We start from the raw sequence: 15382 nt of genomic DNA on the forward strand, positions 1-15382 counted from the left end.
CCCTTTATCTAGTCTGCCTGCCTGTATATTAGGGGCCATTAAATATCACCTGTTTTTGAACATTAAGGAGTTTGACAGGGCTCCGATGTACTACTCCAGAGGCTCCTGCTCTCTATTGGTAATACACACACTCTGCCATCTCATGGAGGAGAATCTGCAGCTCTAAAATGTTCTCGATCCGAAGAACTAACTATGTCAATGGACAGTGAATCTGCTGCTTCCTTTGGTAAGCTGTTCTGGGAACTGTTGTGCTGCTTTTCTGGTGCAAAAGTTTCCAGCTCTGACTCCTGATGGTTTTATACCTTTCCATAATAGATTAAGGAGTCTTTCTGTCACCAGTGCTTTCATTTTTTTCCCATGAAGATATGTGTATTCCGTGACCAGGTCACCTCTCAGTCCTATTTTAATCAGTTAAACAGGTATGTTTTAGAACTCACTGTATGGCTTTTCTCCAGTCTTTTTTTGACACAGTTTTTCAACATGCTTTAAAAACATGGACTCCAGAACTATGTGCAGCAGTTTGGTATCAGTCTTACCAATGCTGTGTATAAAGGTAAAATGATTTCTGATCTTCTGCATAGTGCTTCTGTTACTGATGCAAATTAGCCGCACATTTCCCTAAATCTTTTGGTCTACATCCCTCCTGGTGAAGTCTGTCATTCGCATCCACCCCTCAGTTAGGTAACATTGCTGCTGGTATAAGCAGTGTATTAGACCATTCTAATATAGGCTTTGATTTTTCTCTCACTACCTCTAGGTATTTGGAAAAGCACTGAAAAAAGCCCTGATAAACACTACTTTACAGAGATTTTTTGAATAAAAAGACCAGTTGGTACTAAAGGTCGCATTTCACTGTTTCTTTTCTAAACTGCTCCCCCTATAGAGACAATTGACCCTATGGTGTCTGGTACCTGTTGCTGTTTATTCCTTTAGACATTATTGAGTACAGTGCTGCACTCAGAAGTACACAGGACAACCTACCTCTTATAGCTTATACGGAAGGTTATGTTGGCAGCATCTAAGGCAATTGCCACATCGATAGCCAACTACATTGCTCCAGAGCAACTTCCCGCAGCCTGTGCTGACAACCTGAGTGAAACAATGAGATATCTTGACACCACATATATGAGGAGGTAGGTGCGAAATAAGACACTTGGCACTACCGCTAGTCACACAGAAGTATTGGAGCCATGGGAGGTACTGAAAGAAAAGGCATTTGGGGCAGCTGGAGTCCTTTGTGTTTTGATTGCTTCCATCAGTGCTCATCCAGCAGTTGAGTTTGCATTGGTGAATGCCAAGATACACCTCGCACTGTGCAACTTTCTTCCTTTCTTCTATTTTTTCTATGGCCAGAGGGACTTCCAGTTTAAACCTCTTCTGGCCTCTGTAACAGAGGTGCCTGTGTTTTGAAGGAGAAGGAGCATCGTCTATGTACTGCTAGGGTACATGGTATGGCATGAGCTACTCCTGGAGCTTCGGGAAGGAGGTGGGAGATGGGAGAGTAATGAACCTGGCAGGCTGCATAGATGAGTACCACGGAGGCAGAGCATAGTAGTTGGCTTCTCGTGGCTCACTTTAATATATGATAGAGCAAATACTGAAATGAGTGCGTTGCAAATCAAATGCCTGCAATGCCCAGCAGCGAACTGTCTTGCAAGAACACTGGGTGGCATGGACGGGAGATAGCAATAAGATTTGTGTAGGAGGTGCTGCGCCAAAGTGCAGCCAGTAATGCAGAGCTCAGGGAGGATGTTTGAGTCCCATATACTGGCACTGCATGGCTAGTGAGGAACTGTAGAGGTGGTAGTCACTTTTGGATTAAAAGTATTCCTGTTATGATGTTTTGTTTCACATATAAGTGTGCCTCCTTCGTCCCTTGGGTTTCTCTCAGTGTTTACCTAAGGCCTTTTGGAGCTGTTTACAGTTACGGGAGATCACCTTGTTCCCTGCGGAGAGGATTTGTTGTTCAATAGCAGCTGTTTGTTGGGTTTGGGTTTTTTTTCCTGGTTTATAGTAGACAGTACTTTTTCCTGTTTGCTGCATTAATAAATAAAAGTGGCTGTGACTAAACTCATTTAAAATTCAGTCTTCTGACGGGTTCCAGATAGTCCTAAAATGTACTTATGATGAACAGTTCATTGGTTTTAACATCCAGTATTTACTCACATTTCTCCAAGTATCTTCAGAAGATCTGTGGTAATCTTACCTTCTGGTCTGAAATCTCATGGAACAGCACTGCTATCATGAAACAGGGCAGCTAGGCCTGTGTTTTTTAGGCATTTTTGGATGTCACTAATAAAAGGTGTTAGTGAGGTACTGGCAGATAGATAATAACTTTAAAAAGGTATATAGTTCATTTCTAGATGAGATAGTGGAAACAGTACAAAAGATACAACTTCAGAAGGAGTATGTAAAATTTCATCTCTAACATCACACTAGGCAGGCTGGCAAATTGACAAATGGAGTGTACTTTGAAAGAACAGTAAATGATACTAAAATGCAGAGTAGCGCTTTCCAAAACTTCTGAAAGGGTTCTAGAGAGTTGGGCCATGTAGTTCCTGAATTTTTTGTCCATTTTACCAAGCATGCTTTGGAGAGGGAGCGTGTTGCTATAGTTGAAAAAGTTTTGTGGTGCACAGTTTGAAAGTAAAACTATCTTAAAATTTCAATATAAACATAAACTTTTGTGCACTTCTGCAGTTACTCCTTTATAGTGTGCTTGGGGGAAACTGGGAAACCATAGATGCAGAAGTCTGATATCCCTACTGGACAAGCTGGTAGGATCAATGGCCTGTAAACAAATATGCTGTATTAAAGATGACTCTAAGAGAATCCTTCTGCAGGGGGAGTTCATGCCTTACAAAAATCTGTTAGAGTCCTTAAGGCATAGTGAGTGTGTAGAATAATAAATCCAGCTGGTACAATTTACTTGAACTTCCAAGTCTTTCAGCATATCTCTCTCATCTGTCAAGAATCTTGGTCAGGATTAGAATGAAGATGTGTTCAGAGGTGAACAGCTTGTTAAAGGCCAGGAGGCAAAGGGTAGAAATAAATGGTCAATTTTAAGAATAAGGGAAGATTATTAGTAATCTGTTAAAGGGATCTGTGCTGGTGTCTGTACTGCTTGGTATTTGCAGAAGTATGCTGGAAAGGAGGGTAAGAGCAGAATGGCAAAGTTTTTGATGGTACTGCGTTATTCAGTGTAGCAAGAATGAAAGCTCACTGCAAAGAGCTACAGAAGGATTTCACAACACCAAGTTAGTAGATGACAATGTGGCAGATGACAAGCTATTGCCTCCCAAGGAACAGTGCTTGGAGTTAATATACGTAGTTGTATAAAAATGTCAGTGCAAAGGTGAGCAGAGGGCAAAGGAAAGAATGTAAGGAATTGTTAGGAAAAGAGCAGAGAACAACAAGGAACAGAAATCATTGTGCCACTGTTCATACCTGTAATGGTCCCACATCTTGAATAATATACACAATTTTGTTCCCCCTTCAGAAAATAACATGAAGTACTCCAGAATACATAAAGAAGGGCAACAAGGATGATCAAAGGAACACCTTCCATACAAGAAGCTGATAAGTAGACTAGAGTCTATGAAAAGGTCTATAAAATCATGGGTGGCACAGAGAAAATGAACTAAGAACAATTTTTCACTGTTTCTGATGCTATAAAATTTAGGAATTATCAAATAATATCAAATAGTAGGATGAAAACAAAAAGATGTACTTATTTACGCAACACATGCTGTGGAACTAACTGCCAAAGAATATTGCAAATGTCTGTGTAGATGCAAAATTGATTCATAAATTCATGGAACAAAAGTATATTGGAGTTTTACACACAATGATATCACCTTTGGCTGAGAAAGCCCTTGAGCCTCAGGTTGCTGACAGCTGCGGGAGTCTGTGACCTATAGCATTTCCCTATTCTAATACTTTCCTTGCTCATCTGTCTGAGGTGAAATATTTGGACAGACAGATGTTTGATCTGGCAAAGTACAGCCATTATTATATTCCTGTTGTTCTGGTTGCGTATGTTTCTTAAATGTTAGATCATAATAAATCAGCTATTTCAAAAAGTGTCATGTTCGTATTAAGCCATATGAAATACTTACTGAAGAGTATTGCAGTTCACATCCCTAACATGCCCATTCTGCCATTCTCTGAACAGAAAATTCATGCCTTTTGAGGCTTCCTCTAAGTAATCTCATGAAAGATAGAAATTATCTTCCAGATACATGAACTGCTGATAAGGTCCTGAGTGATGACCTTAGAAACCTGGAGATGCTTTAGCGCTGAAAGGAAACTTAGCAAGAAAGTGGGGAAAAAAATTAGAAGTGAAAAAAAGTGGAAAAAAGTGAAGTTTCCTCTTTGATGACTCATGTATATAGACTTACAAATGGGAAGGTTGGTTGGAAATGCTGGCTTGTGTTTATTACCCATCTGAGATTCTGGTCGTGTGTCTAATTCTATTTGGAATTCTGTTTGTGTACTATTCTATTTGGAATAGTAGCATTTGATTCAGTATATATTATTTAAGAGTTGCAGCAAGTACAGGGCCTTTGTATCAAACTTAACTAAATATCCATCAGAGAATGAGTATTTTCTCATTCTCACAGTTCTGCTAAACACATAGGAAGGATTATAATGTAAAATCTAACAATGTTGCAAAAGAGTAAGTGAGATTATGAATTGCTGAAGTGTTTTGTGAAAAATAGATGAAAGGCAGGTGAATGCTACATAAACACACTTAAGTTCTACCAGCAAGCTTATGAGTTGACTTCTGTTAGACTATTTACTGGTCTTTTATTATAAAATCTTGTCCTTTCCTTTAAAAGAGACTGCGGATGAAAGAAACATGCGAAACATGGACATGAGAAAATGAAAATTGAAAGGTATTTTGAAAGCCTTTTGTGGTACAGCAGAGGTAATATTGTAAATTCCTTGGGGTACACTGTGTGTTCTAGTTCTGTCCAAACCCTTCTGTTAACAAATCTATACTAGAGAGAAACTGCCTATTTCATTCAGTCAGTCTCCAGTTCATTCATTCACTTCATACAGCACCTATCAGACACTGGACAGAATATATTCCATCAAATGTTTTCCCTACAGTCCTAAAATATTAGCTAAATAAGTCATCAGTAACCTGACCCTAAAGAGTGACATCTTGTTATAAATATCGAAAGAAGGAAACATTTGAAAGCTTGACAGGATAAATCAGCTCCTCTCAGTCTCTCTGACACCCACACTTACACATGCGCATGTGTCATGCAACATATTAAACATTCAAACCCTTAAATTAGTTCAGTATCTCTCCTCGTATTTGCAATTTTCATACTGTTTATCACCACGAGTGTACACATATTATGGTTTCATTTTTACAAATCATGTAGATAACACATTTTTGTTGCATGTCACTAGTATAATTTTGTTTTTGTCAGCAGACTGCTAAATGACAGTGAAGTGTCTGCAGTGTGCATAAAGCAGCATCTTGTAATAGACTGCAGGTCCCATGTGAGAACTTACAATGAATACCTTTAAAGTTGCAGCAGTATAGCCTGAAAAACTGCCAGCAATCATTTGATTGTGATGTGTGCATGTATTTCTTTTTGACATGCCTGTATGCATGTCAGTGTAAATCTTCCATGAAGATCAGTGACAGTATTATGAACTCCAGTTAGTGGCTCAACCTTTTACTTAACTAAATGATATTAGTTCACAGAGAGAATATCAATAGTTCTGCTTCTTCTGTAGAACATGTAGAAAACTTGATGGCCTTGAAAGGCAGTATTTCAATACTGGTAGTAATGTGTAGCTGTGTATTCAGAAACACGTTGCTGAGTCTCAGGGATTTCCTGTGCAGGAGTCGGATGCAGGGCAATAGATTAAATTTTAGCTACACTCATACAATATAAACACAGAGGATTAGTAAAATACTGCAGCGGTGCAGATGAAATGAATGCATTGTTGATTTTTTTTCACTTATACCAGAAAGCCAGGTAACTTTTTGCATGATACTTTTCTTAAAAAAACGCAGGTTTTGGGGCTGAGGTGTATGGGAGGTATTTCTCTTTACCATCATAAATTCTACTGGCTTATGTCATGTATAATTCATAGACTTTTAAAGTCAGGGCATTTCCAAGGTTGATTATTTTAACAGTTAAACATTTCTACCTTGTTTCTACTTTGTGTTGTTTAACTTAATCTTTCCACCATTTAATGTTGTTACTCGCTTTTTGGCTGGATTAGAGAGCTCTCTACTATCAATAATCTCCCATGTAGGTACTCCTATAGTGTAATTAAGTCCCCTCTTAATCTTTGCTTTGATCAGATAGACACAGATTCTTAAGTCTGTCATTGTAAGGCAGGATTTACTGTCCTCTGATTATCTAGTGGTTCCTGTATAAGTATTTTTCCTTTTTTCTGGTGTTTTCCTTCAGAGCATCAGAACCCGAAACAGCACTCTGAAAATACTCATGCTGTCCAAAAACACCTCCATACCTAGGAGTAATACCATCATTGCAGTCTTGATACATATTCCTCTGCTTATATTCCCAGGGATGTTTTTACCCATTAGCTGTAGTACTGCATTGGGACCTTGTGTTTTGTTAGCTGTAATGATGCTCATAGTACACTTTCCCAGATGATATCCCTCTTGTTTTACAGATTAGCACTATTTTATTGAGTATTAAAATGTTATTTGAATGAACACAATGTAATAAATTATCCAGATGACATAATTATGCCTATGATTTGCAGTATAGCTCTGTGTCATCTGCAATTTTCTTAATAGTAAACTTGTAGTGTTTTCAGATCAGTGACAACTGATCTTGTGGGACCCCAGGACAAATATGTACAGGACTGCATCTTATAACGCAGACGAATTCACTGCCTATTCTTTTAGCTCTCAGTTTCGAAGAATTGGTTTGTTTTTGCATTCAGACAGCATGATGGTTTGGAAGGGTTGTATTCTGTTGCTGCTACACATGCTGTGTGTGTTTAAAAGACGGCCTCTAGTTGGTGGGACTCTTAAATCAGAATTTTTGAGACGAGTCACCTACATGAAGTCTATTGTATGGTGAAGTGGTACTTTTCAGGTTGTTAGTGATAATCAGTGGAGTGAAATAATGATGAGTAAAAAGTCTTTGTCAGCCATTTCAAAATATGGATCCTATTTCTTTTGTTAAAAAATTTGCCCAGCTGTTTCTGCATAAAGTAACTTTTCAAAAGAGAATCAAATCCTGTAGGCAGTACCCTTGCAGGTTAGTTGTGAAAGGTGCTGTCTTTCTCAGCTCCTCAAAAACTCACCTCTCCCATTACTGAAATCAATGGAGCTAAGTAAATTTTTATCAGCTAAGGATCTGGCTTAGCTTATGTGATAAGTTTTGAATTCACTGGCTAGGTTGACAATCAGATGTTTCAAAGTCAACCTGTTGAGAAAAAAAAAAAAGTTGTTGCTCTGGAGATAGCTGTGTCTGCTTTATCCTTCTTCCTCCCACTACCTCCAAAAATACTCCACTTGCTCTCTCAGAGAGGGTGAAGTTTCACAGAACATTAGGAGGAAAACAGAGCCATCCTCTCCTAGGCACTGCACTGATGAAGATACCCTTTTTCTGAGCGGTATGCTCCACTTCTCTAATCTCTCTTCTGCCTGTCTGGTTTTTTCAAACTCAGCTGGCCTTACTGCAAAGGATATTTTCTGCCCTGGACAACTGTTAAACTTGTTTTCAGACATGTATTTTAACAATTTGGAGTTAGGCACCTGGCAACCTGTTGTTAGGAACCGATTTCTGCGTGATGTCAGGCTGAGCTCACAGTGACAATTAAGTGATTTTACTGCTACCACGGTACAGGAAAAACTATATTGGGAATTTTGTTTGCCTTTCAGTGGAACACCAGTGACTGCTGAAGACTGCAGGCATGAAATACTTGTCTTATAAGAGTGTTTTCTTCTTGCTACCATCTGTGAAAATTTGAAGCTCTAAACATTTGTCTCGTGCATTTATGTGTGGGAGGTGTGATACTTTCAGTTTAATAAATGAGTCTTAGCTTGTTTACAATATATCAGAATTGACTATAATTTGGACAGTGTGCATCTGTTCTGGAAAATGTCTAGTGTACTTACTTTATAATGGAGTGTGATTATGTTTATACTTGATTTCTCCTGCACAATGAACCATAATTAAAATTTAATTTGTAATCCTTTGGTAATACAGTATGAAGCTGCTGTCAATTAATTGGAAGCAATTAATTCATTAGATAGAAATGAAAGTACCGCAGGAACAATGAGCAGAGATAGCAGGACAGTGAAAACATCTGTGGGAGACCAACAAGCGTAGTTCAAGTCTCCAGGCCACAGATTTTCTTCAGCAGTATTAGTAAACCATTTGCTGCAAAAAGAGGTGCCTGTGCCTGTTTTTAAATCTGTTTTTGCTTCGTAAACTCCTCCTTGGAGTCTGACTTCATTTGTGCGTGAGTTGCCATTTTGTATTTGGAAATCTCCTTCAGACTGAGGCGCGTTCGGTTTGGGTTGGCCATTGCCCTGCCTCTCAGGGAGGCAGGCGCTTGAGGGAGGGTTCAGGGAAGGAGCAGGAACAGGCTAGCCACGGAGTATTACTTGAGACCTTGGTTAATTCGGGAAGCTTTTTTCATTCCTGGCTAGAGGTGGGTTTTCCAGCCTGAAAAATGGAAAAAAAGATTCAAAGAGGAGAAGGAGCAGAGTCTGAGAAGCAGAGCCCTCTGCCACCACCTCCTAACAGTTAGGCAGGAAAGTTGAATGGAAGTAGCCAGGCTAGTGAGCTGCATGTCTTAGGACAAGGCGAGGCACAAATTCTTCAGATAGATCAATTTGCTCATTGCCTCAAGGGAGGAGGGAATTTAAGATGTTTCTTACATACTTAAATAGTAAAGCATTTCATAGGACTCACTTGGCATGCATTAAATCTAGCTAATTTCTAAAATATGGAAATGATGGACTTTCTTCCCGTGGTCTGACTTCTCTTCCAGGGCCACCTCTGGGCCACCGGTTATAGTCTCTTCTCCTTGTTGTCAATGTTGCAGCAAAAAAGAAACTCGGGTGTGTTACCATCTATACATCTTCCACATGAACAACCTAATTACTTGGTGTGCTCTGGCCTGTGTTAGCTTCAGGGGACCATTTTAATTGATGCAGTCAAGAAGTAGTCTGATTCCTTATTGTTTGTTACTTATTTGACGGAGTGTCTCTTTCTGCTTCCCCAAATCTGTTTGCATCTCCCAGAAGACCAGTTCTTAGGCTGGTTCCCTGTCCTGCTGTACTTGTACATCATGGGCTCAACATAGCATGGGTAAGCCCTACCACTCCTGAAGAGCTGGCTCTTATTGTGACATCCACTATGAAAATTTACCTTTTGATACAGTATATATTTTGTAAGCTTGGATATCGAAACCTTTTTTCTGTTGAGAGCCTACATCTAGACTAAAACAGCTTTGCCCAGTTTATTTTGTCAGGTCAAAATTCGCCCTTGCATGGAAAAGGAAAACACATGCAGTGTAATCTCTTTCACAGTTAGATGCAATCTAAGTGCAAGAATGGGCTCTGTGCTAAGATAGGACTAGCTTCTAACCTTCTCAAAAGGCTAAGATAAACACAGACTTACCTTGCTTTCAGCTAGGCAAGAGGAGCCTGCGCAGCTTACATCCGTGTTAGCAAGTTGTGTGGCAAAACAGGAGTGAATCTATAAAGCAAAAACATCGGTGCTGAGGGCTGAGCGTCCTCACTGTATGCGGTTTGGGGTGTGTGAGGGAGTTACTTCAGCCGAGCTTTAGTCTGGTCCTGGTGTGAGCACCAGTGCCACTGCAGGAGCGTAGGAAATAGGAGATGAGTAGGAAGCTGGGACCTCAGTAGTGTGCAGCCTTCCCTTTCAGTTTCCTATTTTTCATTTTGCTTTCTATATTCCTCACCACTGGGAGGCAGCTTATGTCCAGGATCCAAACCAGTGCTATTCTGCAAGGCAGCCTTTAAAGTGGTTTGTGTTGTGGACAAACAGATGCTTTGTTACAGACCTGTGGGACAGCATCTGATCAGGTGCAATGAAAGCTCCAGTTTTGTTCTGTCTCAGGATAAATAGGGCAGCACATTGCTTCCAGGCCCCTAGGCTGGTCGTAATAATTTCCCTTTGTGTGATTTCTCTGAAGTTCTGGTCATCACTAAAATGAGACATATGGAAACCAGTGATTCTCTGGATGCAATACTGTAATGGAGAGGTATGGGCTAAACTGAGATAATCAGATTTTAATTCCTGGATACTTAGAGTGTGTATTTTTTATCAGAGTATCTTTTGCTCAAGAGATGCACCAGATTATGACTGCCTATTGGTATTGTATACCAAAGGCCATTACAACTTCAGAGGGTCTGTCTTGTACTGCTGTTCTTTTGGGGAGAAAAAGTTCTTTAGAAAGGAGGGTTGCTGGTGAATTTTGCTATGGTTAAAGTATGTGGTACCACATAAAACAGTGGTACCACAGAGTGTTAAAAAAATGTTCTGGAGCTGTCTGCACTTCAGACAAACAGTGGTTAGTTTCTCTATGAAGTTTCCCAAAGTGTCCTTGGATGAAATTGTGTTGTACCAAGAGGAACTTTAAGACATGAATAAATTATTTGTTAGTGTTGTTGCCAGCATATACATAAATAAAGCACTATTGCTGTATGTCTGTTTTCACTGGGACCCAGCATCAACAAAAAGCTTCTGGGGGATACTTTCTTTTTCTACCCCAGTTTAAACCTATTTAGAGGATTTTCTGAAAGTAAGAAGCCAACATATTTCTTATAGCTGTTTACACTTCATAGAAGTTTTTTGTTTGGTTTTATGACCTGCGAATATTTATCATCTCATAAGAATATAACAAAGGCTGTAATGTGTCAGACTGTCCAACTTTTAGAAACATCCTATTTCTGACAGTGGTCAGACATCTGGGAAAGGAGCACAGGAGAAGGGTGCAGTGATGCTTCTTCCAGTGTGTCCTCACATTTTCCACTAGTGCAGTGCTTAGAAGTTTTCTGACCTAGATGATGTATCTATGTAGTAGTAGCCCTTAATGGGCTTTCTCTACATGAATTTATAATATCACTTTTTCAAATTACCTACATTTTTGCTACTACAGTACCCAGCAAGAAGAACTCTAGGCTTACATTATGCACTCTGTGGAAAATTCTTGCTTTTTTTAAGATCCTGATAATTTCGTTGGCTATTTCCTAGGTTTTGTGTTAGGGGACAGAATGAATAATATTCTCTGTTCATATTGCTTCTCCTTTCATAATTGGGTCCTGTGTATGTCTTCTGCTGCTGTTTACTTTCTTTTCTCTGAAATGCCTAATTTAAGCTTCAAAAATGGCATTATCTTCAGTGGTAGCCAGCAAACAAAACTGGGGACTAATTTGTTAAAAAAAAAAAAAAAAAAAAGGAAAAAAGCAGCAGGGGGAGGACAAAGGCCATCTTGAATTAATGACATTATTGTTCATGCAAGGGTCATCACCAGGGGAAATTTCAGTTTACAGTGAAGGAAGAATCGCATGACAAAATGCAGATAAAATGGAATTTACTTTCTGAGACAGACAAAATAAAAATACCCCCACCACCACCATAAAGGGAAATTCATAGACTTTAGGTAGATTAATTCCCTAAATGTTCAAGGTTTGCATTTTCTTCCCTTTGTTACGTCTGCATGCAGGTAACTCCCTTTTTGCTCCTTATATATTAGTGCCGCAGTGTAGCTGGCACCAGAAACCTCATAAAAGAAAGCTAACTTTCTGCTTACTGCCATTGAAAAAAGGATTGTTATTACACCCAGAGAGTAGTGAAGTAGAGCAGAGAGAATGATTCTTTTTGTATAATATCTCCTACGTTCAGCCCTTGTTTCATCATGACTAAAGTGGCATTATTCTATCTGCTGGACAACAGTGCTGTTTTGGCTCAGGAAGGAATGCTTCTATTGAAAATAGTGCTTCACAGAATATTTTGTCTGCTTTTTGTCTATTGTACGGGTATTTCTAACTCTTAATATACAAAAGTAACATGTACTTAGGATTGTTGCTTCTTTTCAAAACACTTAAACAACGTTTCAGCAATCTGTGTCAATCGAAAGGATGTTATTAAGGCTGTAGGACCAAAAATTGACCTATTTCTTGTGGTTTGCATAGTGGAGATATCTACACTGAAAGCTTTTCCCCACCTGCTTATATTATCACAGAGCATTAATTTTAAAGAATTTTATCTTGCTGTCTGCAGGTGAACCAGTTAAGACAACAAGAAACCTTGAAGAATAAATGACCTGAACTACAGTACAAGGCAGCTAAATTCAGGGGTAACACTGTGCTGTTGTTACCATTTTGAAACTGAAATAAACTGAAATAGTTCAGAGTGTAATGGAGTAAAAATACACTATTATCTTTTATTAGATTGGTGATGAGTTCTGCTGAGATCAGTGGTTGCTCCGTGCAGGCGCATCAGTTGACTGAGTTTCATAACAAAGCATTAATTTTGCATGGTATGTCCTCTCTTCAGAAGTTTTGCAATGTGACTTGAAGAGCTTTATTCTATCCACTGCTCAGTAACGAAGGCTTTGAAAGGGACAGTCTGATTGAAAATGCTGCCATTCCAAGGATATCTTTCTGCCTGTGGACCACTGAGAAAAAGAAAAGAAACAGCATGGTGAAGTTGGGATAAGAGACAGTATCTGTCTGTGGGTTTATAAATTTAGGAGAGAGAACAGGAGAAGGGAAGTATGTTTATTTCTATTTGTGGACATTGTTGAGGCTCTTACTCCTGTTTTATGTACGTACAGTTTTGGCATCGGCAGTTGCAAAACTGGAGCAAAGCTTTCTAGCTTCTTGAGAAGCCACTTCAGACACTGAGAACTAGGAGAATTATAACTGGGTGAGGCCAAGAGCGAAGAAAGGAGAGATGGAAATAGCAAAGTATAAATATTTCCAAATGGGTTTTCATGTCATAGAACTTCCTCATACGTCCTTCTAAATACACACGGAAATCCATGTACAAAATATCTCATTTTCTGCCTTTAATTTCTTCCATTTTGACCATTCCGGTAGAAAAAGAACGAGGTTAGCTCTGCTTATTGTTTCTTACTGATACCTTAATAATGAGACCTTATAGTGTCTTAGTGTAATTCTAACCCCTTAATAAATAAACTTTGTTGTAATAACAGTAATGCTCTTTCTCTTTAGTACGTACAAAATTTCTTTAATCTAGAAGGAGATTTGCATTTGTTATGTAGTTATATCTTCTATCAGCCACTAAACCTACTGGAGAAAATGTGGCAGAGAACTTAAGTGACATGTCTGTATTTACAAAAGTTACTGTTTTCATCGGTGGGTTGAAACTCTTGAACTACTGGTTTTCAGCGCTCCTGCAGTATGTCATTAAAAATGTTTCCACCTTGCTACTCCTGAAGTCTTTCCCCAGATTTGTTCTGCATATGTTTCTGATTTCCCTGTGGCAGATTTTTCTTGACATCTGCTGTCAAGATAACTGTAGCTAGACTTAGGTGGAAAATGCTCTGGCTTTTCAAGTGTGCTGCTTGACCAAAGACTGACACTACAGACAGACCCAGCAGGGGGGGGAAAAAAACCAAGTAACCCTCACAAATTTGTATTACAACTGGATAAAACTTTTAATTCTGAATTTTCTACAGAAAACGCATTTTCTGCCAAATGAAAATTTTCAACAGGACCGTGTTTACTTTTTTCACTTTAAGGAAAGGTAGTGTAAAATGCTGGCTTTTAAAAGAGTTTTCCATTGCTCCTTGCATGAATCTAAATCACTGTGGTGGTTTATGGGATTATAGGAAGTATGGTTTGGATAACTCATGTCTTCATACTTGCCTGTCACCAACGCTCAACAGCCAGACTGTACCTCTCATGATGTACTGTATCTTCTCTCGTAGAGGGATAGTCCACAGCACAGCGTAGGAGATGTGTCTGCAAAACTACATTTTGGAAAGTTTTCAGAATTCATCTTCTCTCAGAAAGTTTTCCTGTATCAACTTTTTGCCCCAATTTCAGAGAAAAATTAGTATTGAAACAATGAATTTAGGCAAACATCGAAAGTTCATTTTTTTGTTCAGCTTAAACATGCATATAAAATTAACCTTTTTCCAACTAATTCAGGGTTTTTTTCAGCCACCTACTTGTTCTTCATTTAATTAGAAGACAAAAATTAATATCCTTGGGAACCTTGGAATAAAGTACAGAGTATTTTACATATTTTGCCTATATAATATGGACTAGAAATTGTACAATAATAGGAGATAGCACCTGTAACAACTTTTTTACAAAATGCATGCTTTATATGTTAGTAGTTGGAATGCATTCAGTTTGCGATGTGATTATATGGAAAGGAATAATTATAATGAATAACTATACAGAAATGAAAAACCTTTAACTCCTTACAGCAGGTATTTCAGATTAATGAAGTATATATAATTGCAAATACAGTATGGTGTTATGATTGATGCTGAATTCTTTTAAGTTTTTCAGGTTTAACAATTATAAACATTGGTGTACTTCCCATTAGTCATTCAGGTTGCGCAAAAGAATATTCAGGGTCTGTACCCTTTGAAATAGTGGGAACAAGCCTTTTGCAGGCAAAAATAACATCAAAGCAGCTGTAGGAAGATATAGCAAGGCATACCCTGGCTTGTTAAAAGTAGACACAACCAGGAAACTGGGGTGAAGTTCAGCCCCTTAAACACTTCAGCAGGAGGACTAGTCATCTTGAAGCTATAGATCATTTATAAAATCAGACTTTTAAGGTGCTGTCAGATCTGCCATATAGGTGATATATATAATCTATCAGTGATCTCAAGCAGATACTTTTTACCTACTAACCAGTAACTACAGAATGTAGAAACATCCTTACCATGAGACACTAGGACAAGTTCCTAGGGAGATGACAAATAGAAAGTATCTGCCATACGTGGCAGGAGCAAAGGCTTAATATTCTTAACCTGCTGCAAGCAATGCAAACGGTTCATTAACACAGTTGCTTATAGGAGGCACGTCTGTATTTTGTTCTATATTAACTTTTTTGCTGTCAGTGGCTCTGAAGCTAGACATTTAGGTAAATAAAAATGTGGGAAAGATCTCTGGGTCACCTTGTTTGCGTTACCAAAAAAACTGAACATGAGGTGGCAATGTGTGCTTGCGGCCCAGAAAGCCAACTGTATCCTGGGCTGCGTAAAAAGCAGCATGACCAGCAGGTCGAGGGAGGTGATGCTGCCCCTCTGCTCCATTCTTGAGAGACCCCCCCTGGAGTCCTGCGTCCAGCTCTGGGCCCCCAGGACAAGACAGACGTGGACCTGTTAGAGCAGGTCTGGAGGAGGG

The 15382-nt window shown here is 39.0% G+C and overlaps 1 protein-coding gene across 5 annotated transcripts in view; it reads left to right on the forward strand.

Moving 5' to 3' along the window:
- Nucleotides 1–15382, forward strand: part of TMEM117 (transmembrane protein 117) — a 238258-nt gene that overhangs the window by 71739 nt on the left and 151137 nt on the right. The gene's annotated exons all lie outside the window — the stretch shown is intronic.

The sequence above is a fragment of the Aquila chrysaetos genome, chromosome 5 (assembly GCF_900496995.4).
Source record: "Aquila chrysaetos chrysaetos chromosome 5, bAquChr1.4, whole genome shotgun sequence".
NCBI classification, from domain to species: Eukaryota; Metazoa; Chordata; class Aves; order Accipitriformes; family Accipitridae; genus Aquila; species Aquila chrysaetos.